The following is a 19,215-nucleotide window of genomic DNA, read 5'->3' on the forward strand; positions in this document are numbered from 1 at the left end:
GGTGTTAGCTGGTCAGGCCTTTTCTGTATGTTAAGATCAGAAAACTTGAAGTTTTGTAGCAAATAAATACAACCCATTAGCTCAAAAATATTGAGGAACAGTTAACGTATTCCAGTTCCAAGAAACCACTGCTGTTATTTTGAGTAGTTTTGACTCAACCAAATCAAAGTGAAGATTTGAAATAGCTTTTCTGAAAGCCCAAGCCTAAGTCATAAATTATTCTACACCATGATTCGTTCAGATAGTAAAACCATACCTCTTTGCCTGACATTACTGAAATGTGGAGAAGGGAAAGTTAAAAATAAAATGAAACATTTAAATCTTTGCTGTGGAGAACCTCAGATGGATGGCAATATAGCAAAGTTGATAAAAGCGATTCTCAATTAGACTTTATTATTATTTTATTGAGGTATTATTAATAAACATCAGGGTGCAGCGGGTGATAACACTGTCCTAGTATTAGACAAGTGGACACTGAAGAAAAATAAAGGCAAGTTGCCTGTAATGAGAAAAAGTAGAAGGACGTGGATAAACTGCAAATGACATGAAAAGCAGAAATATCGTTTATTTTGTCCTTCAAGCCTGATCCTGTGGCCTTTCGCTGTACCGTCAGACCTGTTAACTTCTGTACACCCAGTTGTGAATAAGCTGTAGGTGTCTTGAGTGTGGGCTACAGACGAGTTTTGAAGGGAACTGGTAGAATATTTTGATGTTTGGGGTGGTGATTTTTTTTGTATGCGTGTGGTTCGTTGTTTGGGGTTTTCAGTTTCTTCCCTTTAGCCCAGTAAAACCCTACTGCTCTGTATGTTTTCAGTTACTTTTACAGAGCCTGCTTTCTCTTACTAAAAAAAAAAATAGAATTCCTAATTCCAATAAATTTCCTGAATTTAACTATAAAATATATTCACGTCCTAATTTAGTAGCCTGATATTAGCTGTAAACCATAATATTATCCGCACTACACTGGTAACAATTACAGTGGCGATACATAACTACAGTGTGTTTTGAGGGCAGTATTTTAATAAGGTAGGTGTTTAGTTCCCTGCAGCATGTCAAACTGGTGATTTTGACTGCAGAGCAGCTTGGACTGGAAACCACAACAGTTGCCAGTAAGGTTTTGCAAGTGTGTGCCAGGCAAGGGAATCGCTGCTCAATGTATTTACCCTCTGGGGAGGTAAAACACAGATGGGGGAGTTGGGAGTCTTCTAACATTTAGCTGATACATTAGTGGGTAGCAATTCTGCTTCAGGGATGTTCAAAGTAGTTCATCTACCAGTTGGGAATCATTATGGGCACTAGCACTGAGGATTAGCTGTGATAGAACAATGCGGGGCTGTGGAAGTACCGCTGGCCTTCCCTCCCGTGGGCAGATGCTTCGGAGTCTTCGACACCTTTCTACAGCAACGTCTTCATTAAGAAAGTGGTAGTTCTGGATCAATCCAGTGGTTTCAATATATGTGCAAAAGCATCTATCTTGAGGTAGGACCCAAAGGTCATAGGGAAATATGACCTCATAATATGTATTTTGACTGAAATTATGTAAAATTTCATATCTTCTCTCCATATAAAGTAGCACCGTTAGTGTCTGTATTCTTACCGGGTAGAGATGTTAGAAAAGCTTGCTAAAAGCATTTGCGTTTCTGAACTGGGTAAGGAAATGCAGCATTTGATCTCTGGGAGTGTTCTCATGCTCTGAGATAAGGCTGTGCTTCAAACCTGTAAACTCGTGATGGAGGAAGAGTGATCACACTTTGAGGAAGGGAAGGGCACAGTCAGAAACCAGGAGAAAGCAGCTCTGTTCTGTTGAGCTGGACTCGGTTATCATTGCCAGGTTATTTTTGCCCTCGCAGTCACCTGGACATACATTACATTTTTCCTGTTGTTTTTTTCTATAGTCTTGAAGCGAAAACATTTTCCAGAATGTGCAAACAAACAGCTGATTTCATTGCACTGCTGTCTGCGTGCAGTGAAACAGAATATGATTAGTGAGCTGGAATGTGTAACTTTTCAATCAGTAGTTAATTCAGTCCCAGAACCATATTCATATAGGTTTGAAACAAAATTGACCTTCTCGTTTATGTAATCTGTACATACAATATGTGCCTGATTCGGTAACAAGCTGCTCAACAATGTGGGTTTTCTGAGACCCAGGAAAAGAAGCAAAACCTGATGTTCTTCTGAAGAGACCTATCACCTGTGCTCTGCTAATGCTCTGAAGTTTCTGTGTTCACACAGGAGATGAATCCCCCGCTGTTACGCAAGAGACAGAATTCTCGTGGTTGGTTGTTGAGTAGCTGAACGGGGAGCTGCAGGAATGGGGAGGAGCAGAGCTCTTCTCGCAGCAGCCTGGCATCATTCTCCATGGCTGCTGTTGTGGTATGGAGTGTAGGAAGTTTGGGGCTTCAGCCCAGAAGGGACACTGGAAGATGCCGGTGACTGCAGATCCTCCGGGCTCTGCCCCCACTGATGGACCAGGAAAACCTGCCCAGTGGGATTCGCCTTTGGTGGTGGGTGTGCGCCTTTTTGCGCCCTGCACTTGAGGTGCGAACGCTTCTCTGTCAGAAGCCTGCCAGTGGCAGGAATGGAAAGGGTTTATCCCTGGTGTGGAGGAGCCTGACCTGGAGGCTCAGTGCTCAGGGTGGTGCTGGGTACCACAGCTCTGGTAGCTGTGTGAGCTAAAGTTGTCCTGCATACCACAAAACTACCTGCATTGCAAAGAACCTGAGAATAGGTTGAAAATTCTGGCTTTGCTCGGAAGTTTCTGAGGCCGTTTGTGGTATGTTGAGTACTCATTTCTGCCTTCAAACTGGCAGGGTTTGATGGCAGGGAGAAACAATTAGAAACCCACAGGTATTAATTGACCTCTAGGTGGGATTTCATTTTACATCTGTATGTATTTCACTTTGGTAGAATTCTGGACTTTCTTCTCTTAACTTAAAAAAAGCCAACCCTGTTGTCTTTAACTTATTATCCCTTCCTTTACTTAAACGTGTAGTAGACAGCAGAACTTCCCTCTTCAGAGATGCCTCCAGCTAATGAAAATACTGTTATCCCATTTATTCTGTATTAACTGCATGTTAGCGATGTGCCATTCACAAACACATGGATTTGCACACTTGCCTGTCCCTTGAGTGTATGTAGGGGAAGAGAGCAAGCGATTCGCTCTCCGTCGATCAGGGGAGTGCTGTCTTGTGGGATCTGCACCCAGGTGGAGATGGACTTGAAACAGCAGTGCTGGCAGAGGTGTGAACCTCTCACCTCATCTTAATGGGGTGTTAAATTAAAAACTTAGTTATGACCGTATCAGCATTGTTGCTAAGACAGTTGCCCACAGCATGCAAACCTAACAGGAATCACTGAACACATATGTTTTAAGTTGTTGATGTGTAACATCATAGAACCTGCTGGGTTTATTTCTAAAATTTGGGAACACATTCTGTCTTAAATGACTGCTGAAGTGTTTAGTGAATTGGTGTGGGATGTCATTTATAAATTCACAGCCATCGTATATGCCTTATTTGGACTGAGTGCGATTTCTGTTCTTCAGAAATGCATGTGAATTACATTATAATTTTATTCTATTTTAAATAATCAGTTTTCGAGTGGGTGTGTATCTTGCGACGTACCGCTGAACTGATTCTGAACAGGATAGCTCCAGGGCCTTTGCACTGTCTGGCAGCGGTAGGTTTTGCCCCGTGTACCGCCCTCCTTTACTTAGAAGAATCAGAAGTGTTATCACAAAAGATTGACTTTTCTCACAAGAGGAAAAAAGAGTATGCCCGTGTCTTCTGAGGTGTTCATAGGGTGCCGAAGTGCATCAGATGCAACCTCACGCCAGCGGGTCTGATACCTTTCCTTGCAAAGCTGCTGCACATGTGTGACCAATACGTAAGCGCACAGCAAATGCTTTGCATCCCAGCTGTGTGAGGCTCATTGCACGTGTTAGAGCTGTCTGTGTGCGCATGGCAAATCCAGCACGCATGGAATGCACCAGATTTGCTGGAAATTAATGGATCACCTGCTTGTTGTAGGACTTGGAAGCTGGTAGATGGCTTCATTAGGTCTGGCAGGTTTGGGTCATGAACTGCTACCTGGAAGCCTGGTCCTGTGAGAAAGAGGGGGAGTTCTTCATCCCTTGGAAAAGAAAGTTTGTCAGATGGGGAGCATGGGCTTCTCACACGGGTCTGTTGGGGACCTGTGTTCGGAACATGTTCAGAAGAGGTTTATCAAGGCACCTCAGAGAAGGCTTCTCAGAATGGAGCTGGTGAATCCTCTTCTCCTCGGACTGCTCATTTTACAAAGCAGAGGAGCGTGACCTGGAGGAACAATTTGTGTTCATAACTGTTGCTCAGTCAGAGAGATTTCCCAGATCTCAGACTCACACTTAGATTGGCCTGTCGGTCTGTCAGGAACAGCTGAGGAAGAATCTTAGCTTTGCATGGAGACTCTTTGTGGAATGAGTTACTAAGGCTCCTCAGCTGTCCCGTCAGACAGCACCGTCGGGAGGTATTTGCTTCAGTCCTAGCTGGGCCACCATCGAATGCGTAACATCTCTTGACGTATGATCAGCCTGATGCAGGAGAAGGCCATTTCTTCAGAATAAATTAGAAATCAGTGTGCCTTTGGAAACAGTGAAGCTGTGAAGAAGGCAAGAATACTGAGAAACAGGGCTGATGAGCTTGTTTTGCCAGCAGTTTGTGTATCCAACCTGCTTTTAGATGGATTGGGACCGATTCTTCTCCACTTACAACATCCCATACGTCATTTGGTCTCCCTTGGAACTCTTAGGGTGAAGTTCCTATCAGAAAGAAGCTCTGTCTTGTTCACAGAGCTGATGCAAGGCCTGTGGAGACCTGCTTCCAGTTTCAGTGAAACAATCAAGAGCTGAAGTGCTGCACAGAGCCCTTGAGGATTCTTGGAATTTTCTCCAGAGCCTGCTCACTGCCTTCTCTTAACAGGGGGTAAAAACCAGAATCTGTTCTAATTCTAAAAGTCTCTGGGCCACCTCTGGAGTCAGAGTTATTTTCCTTTACATTCAGGTTTGATTTTGTTCATGTCAACATACTTGCTTAATCCCGCTCACATGTAACTTAGGGTTTTTGTGTGTAATGGTATTTGTTTTTATTTCTGTAATCTCTGTATTGTTTGCACAACTGCTGTCAGGCTCTTGCCTCAAAGTACTGCAGGATAATTGCAGAATGCCTGCATAAGTAATTTTTTTTTTATGAAATCAAACCTTGTCTGCTTGTAAAATTATTTTTAGTCACTGCATAAATGGACTTCATTATATTTAGACTGCTACCAATTATTCACCTTTCCCATGGGCTAAAAAGGAAAAACACAACACAAGCCCGTTCAGTTGTAGCACCTTTGGAATAATAGTGTCCTTATTATTTTTATTTTGCAAAATCCCATTTCAGGGACATTTATGTTTTGCGCTTAAGTCATTAACGTTGACCTGTCCTTTAGATGGTGCTCAAAAGAGTTTCCCAAATTGATAATATGAGCCCGGGCATTGTCGTGCTGTTGATGTTGAGGCCCTGCAACTAATCTTCACTGGTGCAGTGCATTTCTTTCTACCACATTTCTGTGATATTAATGGTGTATGGTAGTGAACGAAATGTGTTTTATTCTAGAGTCTAACCCTGCTGTTATCAAAGTAACTTCCAGCTTATTAGCGACAAAGGACTTTTATCCTTTGTGCTGCCCTATTCGCCAGTGCTTCCTGAATTAAACTGCTGTTTCCTGTTCTTTATATGCATGACCACATCTGGGTAGCTTGCTCACAGCCCTGCTGCTTAATAACAATCACCTTCCCTTTCAGTCTCTGTTGATTGTTTCTAATTCACTCTGACAGATAGTGCCTGACAACTTGCCTGCATTTCCCTCCCTCCGTGACCTGAAGTTACTCACAGCACTTATATAGTCTGTCATTTTTAATATTTGATTTCATTTTAAGTTATGTGTTTTACTGAGAAGATGAAACCAAAAAGAAAAAAAAAAGAAAGGGGGGAGAGAAAAAAAGGCCAGTAATGGAACATAAATTTAACCCTTCTCGCTATACAGGGCATGCCATACAAAAGTCTTTTTGTGTGTGTGCTTCGGTAGCTATCTTTGGCTCTGGATAATAACGCCATCGCTGTGTTTTTTGTGAGCATAAACCTTAATGCTATATTCTTTCAGTTAACTGGAGCTTGATCGGGGTTTATGTAAGAACTTCGGCTTTTATTTGCAAATAGATTATAATTGGGCATCTTTCTCGGGGTTACTCTTCCTTACTGTACAGGAAGGAATGAGTGGTATTTAAGTGATAGCCTCCGCTAGGCTGTCAGTGTTTGTGATGTACCTTTCTCTTGCTTTACGTTTTCATTTGTCAGTGACTACAGATGAAGCTGGCTCTCCAGGATAAGGTGGTTGAGCCAGAACGTTGCTGCTTTTCAACTGCCCCTCGTTTTGCGTAGATGAGAGGCCACAGCATGTCCGGATAGGTGGGTAGAACTTCAAGACCCGCCGTTCATCGCAGCTCTGTCTCATGGACAAGTGTGTTACTCTTGCTGTCACTGTCAATTGATTTTAGAGATACGGGGAGAAGGAAGGTGGATTATTTTGGATTCCTGATTTTCAGGCTTTTTTCTCTACTATTTTGGCTTTATGTCAGGCATCTTAAAGTCAGTCTCTTATTTGGCCATTAGTGTGTTTGCACACCTTAGATAGTGTGGCTTGCCTGGGAAGAGTGCTGGCTACAGGCTGTGCTCGCTGTGCTGAGGTTGGAAAACGCGTTGATTCCATGGCAAAAACAGAGAAGAAGGATTCTGAAATTCCCCACTCTTGACAATGTTGCCTGCTGTGACTGGTGGGGCGGAGGACACTCACGTGGAGCTCTGGGTTTGCTCATTCAAGAGACACCAGGAGCAGCAAGAGTTAGCAGTTTCTCCAGTATGGAACCTGTTAAACAGCAGATTCTCTTGGATTTTGTTCAGTGCCCAGGCTTTTCTGGAAGTTAAGTCAGCCCAGCATCTTCAGTATGAGATGAAGTTGACTAAAGTTGTCTCATTTATAAAATTCGTTGCCTGTGCAAAGGCAGAGCGATGTTGGGTTCCGAGTTTGCTTGAAGATTTGATTCCAGTCTTTTCTGTAGTCTGTAGATTACAAAAATATTTAATTTCAACCTGTAATTAAGAAAAAAAATATTCATTATGTAGGATTTTCAAGTCTTTGCAAAATGTTTTAGACTTATTGGTCTGAGAAGGGTAGAAGGTTCTAGGCAGGGTTCCTGGTGGCCTGAATGCGGTTATGAGTGGCAGGCTGCTTCTGGGGTGGTTGTGATTCTCAGATTATTTATTTAAAGAATTGAGAGCATGATTTCCTGTTAAATACCGAGTGCTTTGCTGGCTAAAAGTTGATGGCAAAACTGTCATTGCCTTCAGCGGTCAAGGTCCTAAAAGATCTGAAGTTATGCGAGTTCGGGGAGAAATTTATTCTGTTCCCAAATTGTCTGTGAGCAGATAGGCATTCTCTCATGTGATCTTGTTGCTTACAATTATTTGCAGTGTTCTTCATGGAGCAATGCTTGGGCCGCGGGTTGTTTGCATTGTAAGCAGTTTGTTGTGAATATTCACCACGCTGATGAGTTGCAGAAGTCACATGGCGCTGGTTGAATTCACCATTGGCTGGTAGGTGTAACTGGAAGCAGATGCCTACCCTCATACTTCCCAAAAGAAAATCTGTAGTAAATAGGCTAAAAATTCAGCTCCTCCTTGGAGTTTTGCTTTATTAGCTACAAACCAAATAAAACAGCAGCAGCTGCTCCATGCCTTCCTTGCAGCTTTGGGTGCTTTGGGTTCGCTTTCCTTGTGGTCATTGAACGAGTTTGGTGGCTGCACTCCTGTTGACTTCAGGGGAGGCAAGTTCTCTGCCAGGGCGTTGCAGCCTCCCCACCCTGCTGGGATAACGCATCCCGTGCCCAGGCAGGAGCCCACTTACCCGCTTGCAGTGAGCACTCCGCTCGCCAATGGTGTGGTTTCCCAGGGAGGCGCAGCCAGGCTCTGACAGCAGCCGAGCCATTTGGGATTACCATGTTCCAGTGTTGCAGGCTGATACACAACACAGGGTTACTTTGACAAGTCAATGAAGCTCCTTTTTTCCCCCCCATAAATGTTCCTGCTATTGAAGCTGCTTTGCTGGAGAACTGAAAGATCAAATGCAAAAGGACAGGAGCAACGTACAGCAAAAAGCCTATTTGCAACATCAATGAATGTATGTGAGAAGCAGTTCTGAATATTTCTTCATCTCTAATTTGAAGTAAAACTTTTGTTTACATTTTCCTCGATACAGTTTTTTTTCTGAGACTCATAGTTTCACTGTTATTTCTTCTGGTCCATTTATGTGGAAGGAGGACTAGATGGAGTAAAGCTTAGGTTATTCTTGCTCTGTTTCACTCTAAGAGTGCTACTGGGGAGAACACAGGATCCTGGCTGTCCCTGTTCCATTAGGTTTGTATTTAATTATGGTTCTTCCTTTCTCTCCAGGCACTCTTCAGCTTCCTGGACCGCACGCTACAATGTTTAGCTGGTCACTGTTTTTTTCAGTCCTGCCGAGCACCCTCAATTCCACCTAAAGTGAATGGAAATTGCTGAAGCTCAGCACTCTCTAAATAAAGGCCCCTATTATCGATGTCACTGTTTGAGATAATAACTTGTGCCATGCATAAAGAGTGAAATCACTGTGCTTTTTTAATTCCTTCATATGAGATTTTGCTACTCTTCGCTGTTCTCTACTGCTCAACGGTCCAGCTAGATAGCATGGCTTTTGAAACAGGCGATGCCGTCTCTCATTAGGCACCATTGCAGTTGCTGATGGATTCAGACAATTTTGTGTTCAAAGTTAATGAATGTTGGCTTTGATCAGCCTCTGACCGTGATTGGTAGCAGTAGTTTCATCCATGCTTTATGCAAGTCACTCAAACCTCTTGGTTATATGGAATTGAACAGAAAGAAGAAAATAAAATGCACTTTGAGAGCCATTGTCAGAATGTGCCACGTGTGCGAAACCCAGCTGACGTGGCTCCTTGGAGAGAGGTGAGGAAAGTCTAGGGAACCCTGAGGATTTCATTGAATCCTAAGTATGTGGTCAGAGGTTGTGCTGCAGAAGCTGTTTGTTCAGTTGAGTTCAGTGCAGCCATCTCCCTCCCACAGGAACTGCTTGGTTTCCCTTCCTGGCTCTGCTGCCCCATCCCTGTGAGCGACAGTGTAGGAAAAGTGTCAGACTGAAGTAATCGGGCAACCCCTGGTGATCTGTGCATCTCTCTGCCTCCTCCCTGCGCGGTTCTTAGCCAAAAGGTGCATCTGCCTGTCCCACACCTCTCCATGCCGCTTCCCTCCATGACACGCTCATGGCATCAGGGTGTGCTGGGAGGAAAACGGACCTGTGGGACCACCGTACCAGTGCGTCCCCATCAGGGTTTGGATGGATTTGCAGTAGGTGATTATCCCCTCATGCATGTCCCAGGAAGGCAGGTAACTCCACACTGTCAGTTTTCCATCTGTAGCATGTGGATAATTATACTTTCCTGCCTCACATGGGTGCTGTGAGCACTAATTAGTTAATGTCTTTTCAGCACTTTTATCATACAAATACTGAGCAGTTATTGCTATAATTATTATTATTATTTCTTATTATTTTGTTTTTCTTCAAATAAGGGACTTAGAGCACGCAGTTGCCTGAGTATTGGGAAGTAGGACTTCATATACATTAAATGCAGTGGCGCTTGCTGGTTGCTTTAAAAGGCTGATGTGTGCTTTATGCTTGGCGATTCACAAATCCACCCCAACCAAAGCGGTATTTGCTTTAAAGCTGTGCCTCTGGAGCAACCAGATCATCCCACCAAACACTGAAATCCAATGTCTGTGACAGAAAAAGGCATAACGTGGTTTACATTAGTTGATTAATAGCTCATCCTTTGGATGTGCTGTGAGCACTGGGCAAAACTCAGTTGCTGGAGAGAACGTGGCTTTGGACATCAGTGGCTGAACTGCAGCCGTGTCAGTTTGGCAAGGCGTTATTTGTGAATCCACGCCAAAATTGCTGGACGTTTGCAGAGCTTCAGGTTCTCTCATACCCCAAATACAAGTAAAACTTACAAAAGCCAACTTGAGCGAAGCTTAACAAAGATAAGATGAAGCCATTGAGTTTCCTGATGGAAAGCGCGTGCCTACCAGGAGTAACCCAGGGGACGGTGATCTGGGTAATAGTAATGCTCCCTGAGCTACGGAATCCAGCACCAAGATTCCCTCAGCCTTGGGATTTTCTAAGGCCAAGGGAATGCCTTATGCTTTGAATGACATAATGTTTAAGTCTGGAAATATTGTTTTGTGCACTGGGGGACTGAAACGCAACGGATGTTTTTCAGAGAAGGAAGATCCTTGTGTGAGAAAGCTGCTTCTTGAAGATGGAGGGACCAGCCTCCTGTAGCAGCCTTCCTTTGTCTGGACTGCTGTGGAAACTTTTCCATACAGTCTGAGGACAATATAGAAGGATAATGGCATGAAGGATTCAGTTTCCCAGGTGGAAAGCACAGGCATGGGAATGAAATTCTTATGATGTGCAGCCATTGGGAATTGGATGCAGAACAAAGCAGATCGCTGGCAAGCATCTGAAGAACTGATTGATGATGGAGCACTGTGGAAGGAAGGAATGGAGGTTGGCAGGTAGGGATGGATGGGTTGGGAACTATAGGAAGCTGCAAATCATCAACTTCTGGCCCACAAAGATCAGGAAAAAGGAATGCAGCTCTAGTCTTAAGCTATCTTTTTCCTGGAGCCTCTTAAGGATCCATGAAAGTATGGCTGTAATTGGATTAGAGTTTGTGTGGAGGCACAAAGCCCCTCTGCAGATGTCCTTGACTCGCTGTCAGCTTCCCTTGCAGAGCAGCTACGAGTTTTGCTGGTTGAGAGAGGGCCATTGTACTTGGCTGTTGCTGGAGAGTGTGCTTTCCGGTAGGATCCCCGTGTGCCACGTCACAGCCGGTCTCCTGCTCTGTCAGCAGATGTACAAGTGAAGTGGGTAGCTCATCCCAGACCAAACTGTGAGCTCTGTGTGGCATGTGATGGGGCAGCACTGGGGACACCATGAGGCCTCCGCATGAGCCAGGGGTGGAGGTCCTCCAGCAGTGCTTTGGGAGAGGAGGCTGGGGTCAGTTCAATATGACAGGCTTGGTGGGGCTTGGGCTTCCAGGTGAGTCCTCGCAGCAGAAGGCAACTGCTGCCCCACTCAGCTGGCTGGATCACATCAGGAATTGTTTTGTTCCCAGCATTTCCCGTGGGGTTTTCTGTGGGAAGGTGTGAGCTCCTCCGTACAATAAGCTGTCAGCGTTGTGACAGCTCTATAGTGCTGGGCCTGGTTCCTCTGCAAGGGAGGGGCTTCCAGCCAAGTCTGTTTCTTGTCCAGGAGTGACTGAGAAAACAGAAATACCCTTTTTGGGGTTTATTGTGAAAATGTTCGTGTTTATGGAGTTGATGATATTGTATCAATGTAGATAAATAACGCAGGAGTGTCTTGTGGTGCCGGTGTAAACTGACAAGGTTTTCTTGCGGAATCGGAGTTACAAAATTCTTGTGCTTTGGTAAATTCAGCTCTACAACCGATTTTGAATCTGCAATGAGGATGGGAGTGATTTTAAGTAAAACGCTTAGTTTATGTTTCTGAAGTGTGAGAACTCTTGTCTTGTAGCTGCTTGTGCTTGCATGCGCGTGGTGCTACTTTATGGTTTGCACCTGGAGTTACTTATGCGCGATGCCCAGCAGCAACACGAACATCCATTTATGTGACCTTGTAATCAGTTTATTGGTGTTTTAATGCCTTGCTGCTGTTACATCTGAGCTAAGAGAAGTTGATTTCAATAGAGTTTTGTAAACTAAGTTTGAAAGCAGTCATTCACTGGCAGTTCCGAAGCAATGGACACGTCAGTCGTGGCAGATTTTTACCTCTCTTCAAGGAAGTCACAATGTAAACCCTACTGTTTTGTTCTATTTTTTTTAAAGTGTTGATTTTACAATTACTTTTATGGTTTCGTAAGGGCAAATTTGATAGAGGTGGAAATAGTTAAACCAACAGTTCTCAGCAGGGAAAAAAGTGGCTGTGTTTTAGGGCAAACAGGGCCTTTTCCTGGTCTCAAAACCTTGCCTGCTTTTTTTTTCCACAATAATGCTGGCTTCTCTGGTAAAAACTATCACATCCCCATAACACTTGCCGTTCTTAGAAAAGGCGATCCCAGTTCCAACAGTACACCAACTACATACTGTAAACAGTTTTATTTAATTGATGTCAGAATTAAATGCTATTTTTTTAAATAAATGCATGAGTGGATTATCTGGAGAGAAGTTTTTTAGTACCTACAATTGTGACAGGCACGATTTATGAAGAGGCCATTGTCAGCCCTTCAGTTTGTCACTGTGACTGGGTGTTGCTTTGTCGTGGTAAATAAGCAGGAATAAAAAGCCAAGTTTCCAATGCATTCCCCACTGATGGGCTTATAGTATTGCATGCCTGTATCATAAAGTAGCAGATCATCCTATTGGAAAGCAAAGCAAAACAAAACTCCATTAATTAAGCCCCTATTTGTATCTGTTTATGATGTTTTTACAGTTTTAGGAAGGGACAAATCCCGCGGTGTCATCCATGAACGTAGCTGAAGTAAGAGCGGCCTGCTTTCAGTTTGAGCAAGAAATGCCGTAATGGACTGGGTTGCTGTTATAGAAAGTTTATTATTATTGGTATATAAACTAGCTGGGGGCTTAAACACAGAGCAGCTGGGTAATTTAGCGAGCTCCTGGATCCAATTAAAAAAATCTATGTTCTGCCCACAGTAGGGGAATGGTCATAGCTGAGAAACTGCTGTATATTAGCTGTCCCACACCTGTGGCATGTTCACCGGTGCAGGCTGTGGAGAACATTAAACCCTCTCATTACTGCCTTGCGTAAGGCAGACACTTCAAGCGCTCGCACATTTATCTGAGATTACCAGTTACACTCATTAAAAAGCAACTAGGGCTTATTCACTCAATTGGATGTTTTCAGGATGTTGGTGAGATTTGTGACGAAGACCAGTGTGTCCACAATTACGGAGAGAATGTTTTGGGGCAGAGTTTCCCTTTCTAGGTGTCTGTTTGCTGGGGTGTCGGAGGGGACAGGTGTGTTGTTAGCGCTTTCACCCTTTGGTGGCAAAGCTACACTTGTGAAACTGGAACCAGGATCGTTTTTGTTTAATTTAAGGAAGAAAAGTGTCATTAGCACTTAGGATTCTTGCCTGGCTCAGGTTCTGATGGCAATTACGGGCAACTGAGGGAATGAATCGCTTGGAAACCTCTTTATCATTAAGGTTTATACCAAGTAAACGAGGGAAAGAAAAATTTTAACTTGTAAACTCATACCTTGGACTTCCCACTGCCACGGCCCTGACTTTCTTTGGCTGTTCTTATGTTTTTGACCCCTTGTTTCACACTTTTTCACATTTAAGTTGCACACTTGTTGCTATTCACTCAGTAAAACCCGAGTAGTTTCTTTAAAGCTTTAAGTAAACTTAACCTGGCTCGTGGTTTCAGGGAAGTCAGTGGGGCCATGCTGACAGATTTCTGTCTCCAGAAACATAAAAGCTTTGGGGATCAGAGCTGGCAGTCGTGGGCTTACGAGGACAAGGACTGTTTGCTCCTTTTGTACTGGGAAGTTATTGTCTCCTTGGCTGTAGCGCAGGGTCCCGGCTCCGAGTCTGTCCACTGTCAGCTGAGGCAGGCAGGCACTGCTGTAACACAAATAAGAATGATAATGGTATTTAACAGTGCTTTTTTTCATAAATCAATCGCAGGAGTCAAAGCAGCAGGCATAACTAATATTGCTTACAGTCAGATAGGGCTACATCTCTTTCATAAAAAGAGTTTTTCTGCAATATTTAACCATTGTTGGCAATAATCATCAATATTAATCCTTAACAGCAACATGATAACCAAGCTAGCAGATAAAATGGCTGTTAAAAAAGTAGGGAAAAAAGGAATAATAGGATTGTGGAATTTTAATATTCTCCAGCCATTTATTAAAAAGTGCTTATTTTGTATGTGTTTATTTCTAATAATCAACTGTAACGTTACTTTGCAAAAAACTGTAATTGCTTCTTAATTTCAAATCCCAGCTCCTTTGTGCTGTATACAAAGGTAGGATATTTCTGTACTTATTGTTCACAGCGCTCTGTGTAAAAAATCACGTTCATTTCAAGAAGCTGTTATGGTATTGATTCTGGTAAAGACTTCCATTAACTGACCAATCTAAATCTCATAAGTGATGTCAGGATAGTTATGCATTTGCTTGGTTCAAGTATTCAGCCATTATGTTAGAATGCAGGCAGTGTCTGAATATGGCTGTTAAATTATTTCTAAATACCGAACCAGAACAGCTTAACGGTTCTGCAGTTTGAGACTGACACAGAAATGACAATCTGCCACCTCTTTGTTTTTTAAATATTAACGTTGTATTGGGATAGTATTTTTGGAGTAAAAACCTGTGGCACGAGAGGATAAGTGACATAAACAAAGGCAGCTGGGCTGCATGAAATAATGGAACAATAAGGCCCTTACAGCCGTTCTCATCACTCCAGTATGTTAATTAGCATTCTGTTGTGGCCGCAACACTGAAAACATGTAATCTGTATTGGTGTACTGTACAGCTGTGAACACACATTCTTTTTTGTTAGTCCCTAGAGTTAGCCTTGCCATTGGCATATGTGTGTGGGCCAAAAGTCAAACCATCGCCGCTGAAACACCACGCGAGAGAAGCAAGAGAGATTTTCTTTTATTTATTTTCACCCTAACCTGTGATGTAATCCGGTTCTGCACCCTCTGCTTGACTGCTGGTCTTGTTACCATTCTGCATTTTGTATGTGTTTATGCATACGCGTGTGTGCCCGTGAGCGCGTCTGCCTGGGCGCGCCAAGGAGTGCGCCTGTAAGGCCAAACCAATAATCTGAAATAAGCGATTTAGCAAGATAAAATGTGCTGTAAATAAATAAAAGCTTATTCCTCAATAGAATAGTTTTAAAAGTCCATCGTGAGGAACATGCAGCTATTTCTTCTTTTTCATGGGTAAATCTCGCTTGATATTTTTATTCATAATTTTATTAAAGGAAGATGGTTCAGAAGCCACCAGTGCTTCAGTGAACTCAGCTGCACAGGTGTGGAATGCTTACATTTCCGCTATTTTGATCCAAACATGTAGAAAATAGGTGAAAGCAAACCAGAAGAAATACAATTAAGGAAAAAAGTTTTTCATTTACTTTCCCTCTTAAAAGAGTTCATGCTACAGTCGGGACCTCAGCCCACGGTGCCCATGTTAACCTTCCTTTTCCAGGGGTCAGGGAGACCACCTAAGGATGATCTGGGCAGATGGAATTCATTCCCTGTTTGAGGGGACTGGTATTTCTTTGTAGCTCTCCTGTAATTTAAAGCATGCTAACCTTGGGTGTTTACCTAGCGAGGCAGCCTGTGTTCGGATCATAAATTAGGTTTAAAATTAAGAAATAAGATTTCTGATATTTCCTCTTAAATGTACACTTACACAGCGAATATTCGCTGGTCAAACCTGTTTGCTGGTCTCCGTTTTTCTTTGCACTCACACACACAGAAAAAAGAGGTAGGAAGAATTTTTTTCTTAGAAAATAACTTGCGGTGTTCTTAGGTGAATACATCCTTTATCCATACTCAGATGATAAGAGTGAAGGCTTAGCTCATATTTCTGCACTAATCTACTTCAAACCTGATCTTGAAAAATTACCCTCATTGCACAAAGAAAATACAGCATCTAAGTCACCATGCTGATCAAATTTGATTCTGCTTTTTGACTGTGGAGGGAACAAATTGTTTGGTGATTCTGTGATGTGAACCAGCCTCCGCTGGGGAACCGAGTAAGTTTTTTGGGTTTTGTTTAACCACTTTCTTTCTTTCCCAAGTAGATTGTAACTCTTTTTGCAAGACAGATACAGCATTATAATACTGTATTTATATGCAGAGTACTGAAAGCTTAAAAAAACCCTTAATACGTTATATTGCTATTGATAGCATGATTTTAGACTAGAGATACTAAATATTTAGATTTTGTGCTTGCGTTACTGTTTTTTATGGAAATAAAAATCAGGAATGCTGCTTTAAAAATTAAATGTCTACAGAAATAAAATACAGGCTGTCAAAAAGGGAATAAGAACAACAACAAAAGTGCTAGTAGCTGTCTCCGTATTTGTCTTTATAGTGGTAAAAGTATATAATTAATAGAAGAATTTTAGCTCCAGATGTGGCTATACTATAATAGAGCCTTATAAATGCTACAGAAAGAAAAATTGCTTGGAACGAATGAGAACCAAATCAAGAGCACACCTGGGTTTGACAAAGATTGCATTTACTGACTGCTGTGCTATCACATTACAGAGAAAGACCAAGTCTTTGGGAGCAGCTGTAGAGAAAGGCCTGGCAAATCTGCATGCAAATAGCAGCACATTGTTAACTTAATCAGATGCCGAGGAAAAGATGTGCCAGACCATGAGGATGATCTATAAACAAGTACAGAGTCCAGAGAGATTGTGAGGGCTAGGCAGATTAAAAAGGTGTACCACAAGGGTTCTGTCCTTGGGTCAGATTCCCCTCTTTTATGCAGCCTGAAGGTCACAGCCATTCCGGCTCAGTTATCACAGCGTTTGTTACAGCCCCTTGTAGTAAATTTGTCAAATAGTACCCGGGTTGTGCTTTGCTCCGATATAAATAATTGCATATTATTTTGGGAGTTTGGTAGCTCTTTGTTCCTCGGTGGGAGAGATACGGGTATTATTTTCTGAAGGAACAGTGTGTGATTTCATAACTCCCATTAAATAATATTACTGTATAAATGTCCCAGCGTAGAGAGATAAGAAACAATGCGATACGCCCTATAAAGAGACAGACTTTCCCTTAAAAGAAAATCTTGCTTATAAACTGAAGTGCCCTGACGAAAATCGTCTGAAGGAAGTTAGACACCTGCTCTTCATATTATTTATTAATATTAACGGGAATATATGTTTGAAATCTTCTCCAAGTCTAATATCATAAAAAATAAAGAAGTAATACTATTTAATCACCCTCAGCTTAATAGTGCCTTAGTTGTTTACTGCCATTGTACTAATTGCTCTGTACTAATGTGTTTTTGTGTGATTTCCAGTAGTGCTAAAAGAACTGAGATCCATAACCAATTAAATATAGTGTTTTTATGTTAAAAATATATCTGCTGTAGACTAGCAAATGAACAGCGGAGTTCTTTTAAAAACAAGAGAGAGTTGGCAGCTGCATAGCTGCACAGTGATAGGTATTTTTCATTGCATCTTTTCCACTGTGGCATTGGAGTAATCTTTATGAATAAGCAAACTGCAGAAAGCTGAGCCTTTTATATTATGTTATGGGCCAGAATCTCCTCTCATACAGTGATAAATCAGGTGTAACTTTGTTAAAGAAGAAGGATTTACACCCACCCAAAAGAGGTGGACTCGGGCCTTTTGTTTCTGCAGACAGCTTTGCTTTTTTCGGAAACCTAACTTTTAAAAGCCGAAACACGGATTCGTCTCACCTGAGCTAAACGTTTCGGGGATACCTGCCACGTGGCAAACGGTGCCGGGGCCAGCCGTGCCGGGCTGGCAACCCAAGCAGAGGCGGTGGCTCGGGTCCCTGGCTCGTGTAGGGAGCAGGGCAGAAAGGATGTTTGGAGCCTTGAGAGAGAGGAAGCGGCACCGTTTATGTCCCCTTGCCAGAGGGTTAATTGAGTGATGGCGTTGGCTCCAGAAGGAGCTCCGTGCCCGAGACAGGGCAGCGCAGTGGAGACTGCGAGGGTGAGCGAGGTGAGGGGAAATTGGACGTAATAGCATTAATAATAACAGCTAGAGACTGAGTAACAAAAGAACGCATAACTAATACACTAGTGTCTTGCTTTTTATTACAAAATTAATATTCATATGAATGCTATCAGAGCTATTCAGTATTAAACTGGTAAGACAAAAGCCACATTGTAATATATTGCACAGTATATTGCAAGATGTTTGTTTCTGTGGGGTTTGACCAGCTGAAAACAAACCACCAGCACTGCCGAGTAGTCTGAACCCAGGTCTCCAGCACGAAGCCGTCAGTCAGTGCCGGATCCCCAGACCAACAGAGCAAGAACGCTCTTCGCTGTATATGGGGGGAGGTAATGAGATCAATTAGATCCTCATCCATTGAACTGCAGACAGCTGTTGGTGCATAATAATCATCATTAGAGATGGGTGAATGTGGGATACTTGATTTGCCAGACTACCCGCAGGTATTCTAAAAATGCCAGACTTAACTCTTGAGTATTTTGAGTACTTGAAGCCAACGATTTCTCTGAAGTCTCTCCTGGGACTATTGATCATAAAAGAGGAAAAAGGTACATCTGAGTGAGAGGAGAGCAACGAGGCTGCCAGGCTGGTTTTCAGGGATTGAGAAAGTTGAGTGGATAAACCCCGCCAGCTGCTGTGAGTGCTGTCCTCTTCAGGGCCATGTGGAGCTTGGGAGCAACTGACCCCGGTGGTCACCAAGATCACCTCCTGTTCTGGTTGTACACCAGTGCAACCAGTTGGTGTGTTAATGAAGTCAGTCTGATTCTGACAGTGCTTTTTGGAGCATGGGCAATGTAAGTTTACCTATATATCCATTAGAACCTTTAAAGCCCCAACAGGCTTTATACTCCTTAAAACAGGTGTGAGTTTCTAGTATGAGATGATGGCATCTCTGTGGTTGATTCATGGTGGTATTTGTGGGAGTTAAAGCCGATGTGTGCAACAGAGAAACCGTGTGTGAGGTGAGATCTTCTGACTCCTACCATGAGTTTTTGACAGCACGTCTGGCATGTTCTTCTGTCCTTTACTGCCGTTGTCTGATGTCCAGATCTAAACCCATTCCTGTGGCAGTGAGTGCATACATGAGCTGCAATTTGGAAAATAACACTTAGGTGCCCTGCAAGTTGCTGTGCGGATTCATTTGTTAATGTTTATACAACAATCTGAATATATAAAGTGCCGTTTAAGTGTTCAGTGGTATGAAATCCCTGTGCATCACTTATGTATCTTCACTGTCAGTACAGACTGTTTTTGTCTCTAGTAGAGCTTAGAAAGGAAGAAAAGGAAACGGAAATTATGGTTCCAGC

The 19,215-nt window shown here is 42.8% G+C and overlaps 1 protein-coding gene across 9 annotated transcripts in view; it reads left to right on the forward strand.

Annotated features, from left to right (window-relative positions):
* ZNF536 (zinc finger protein 536) overlaps window positions 1-19,215 on the forward strand; it is a 334,254-nt gene that overhangs the window by 108,636 nt on the left and 206,403 nt on the right. The gene's annotated exons all lie outside the window — the stretch shown is intronic.

This window comes from Cuculus canorus, chromosome 13, assembly GCF_017976375.1.
Source record: "Cuculus canorus isolate bCucCan1 chromosome 13, bCucCan1.pri, whole genome shotgun sequence".
Classification (NCBI taxonomy): domain Eukaryota; kingdom Metazoa; phylum Chordata; class Aves; order Cuculiformes; family Cuculidae; genus Cuculus; species Cuculus canorus.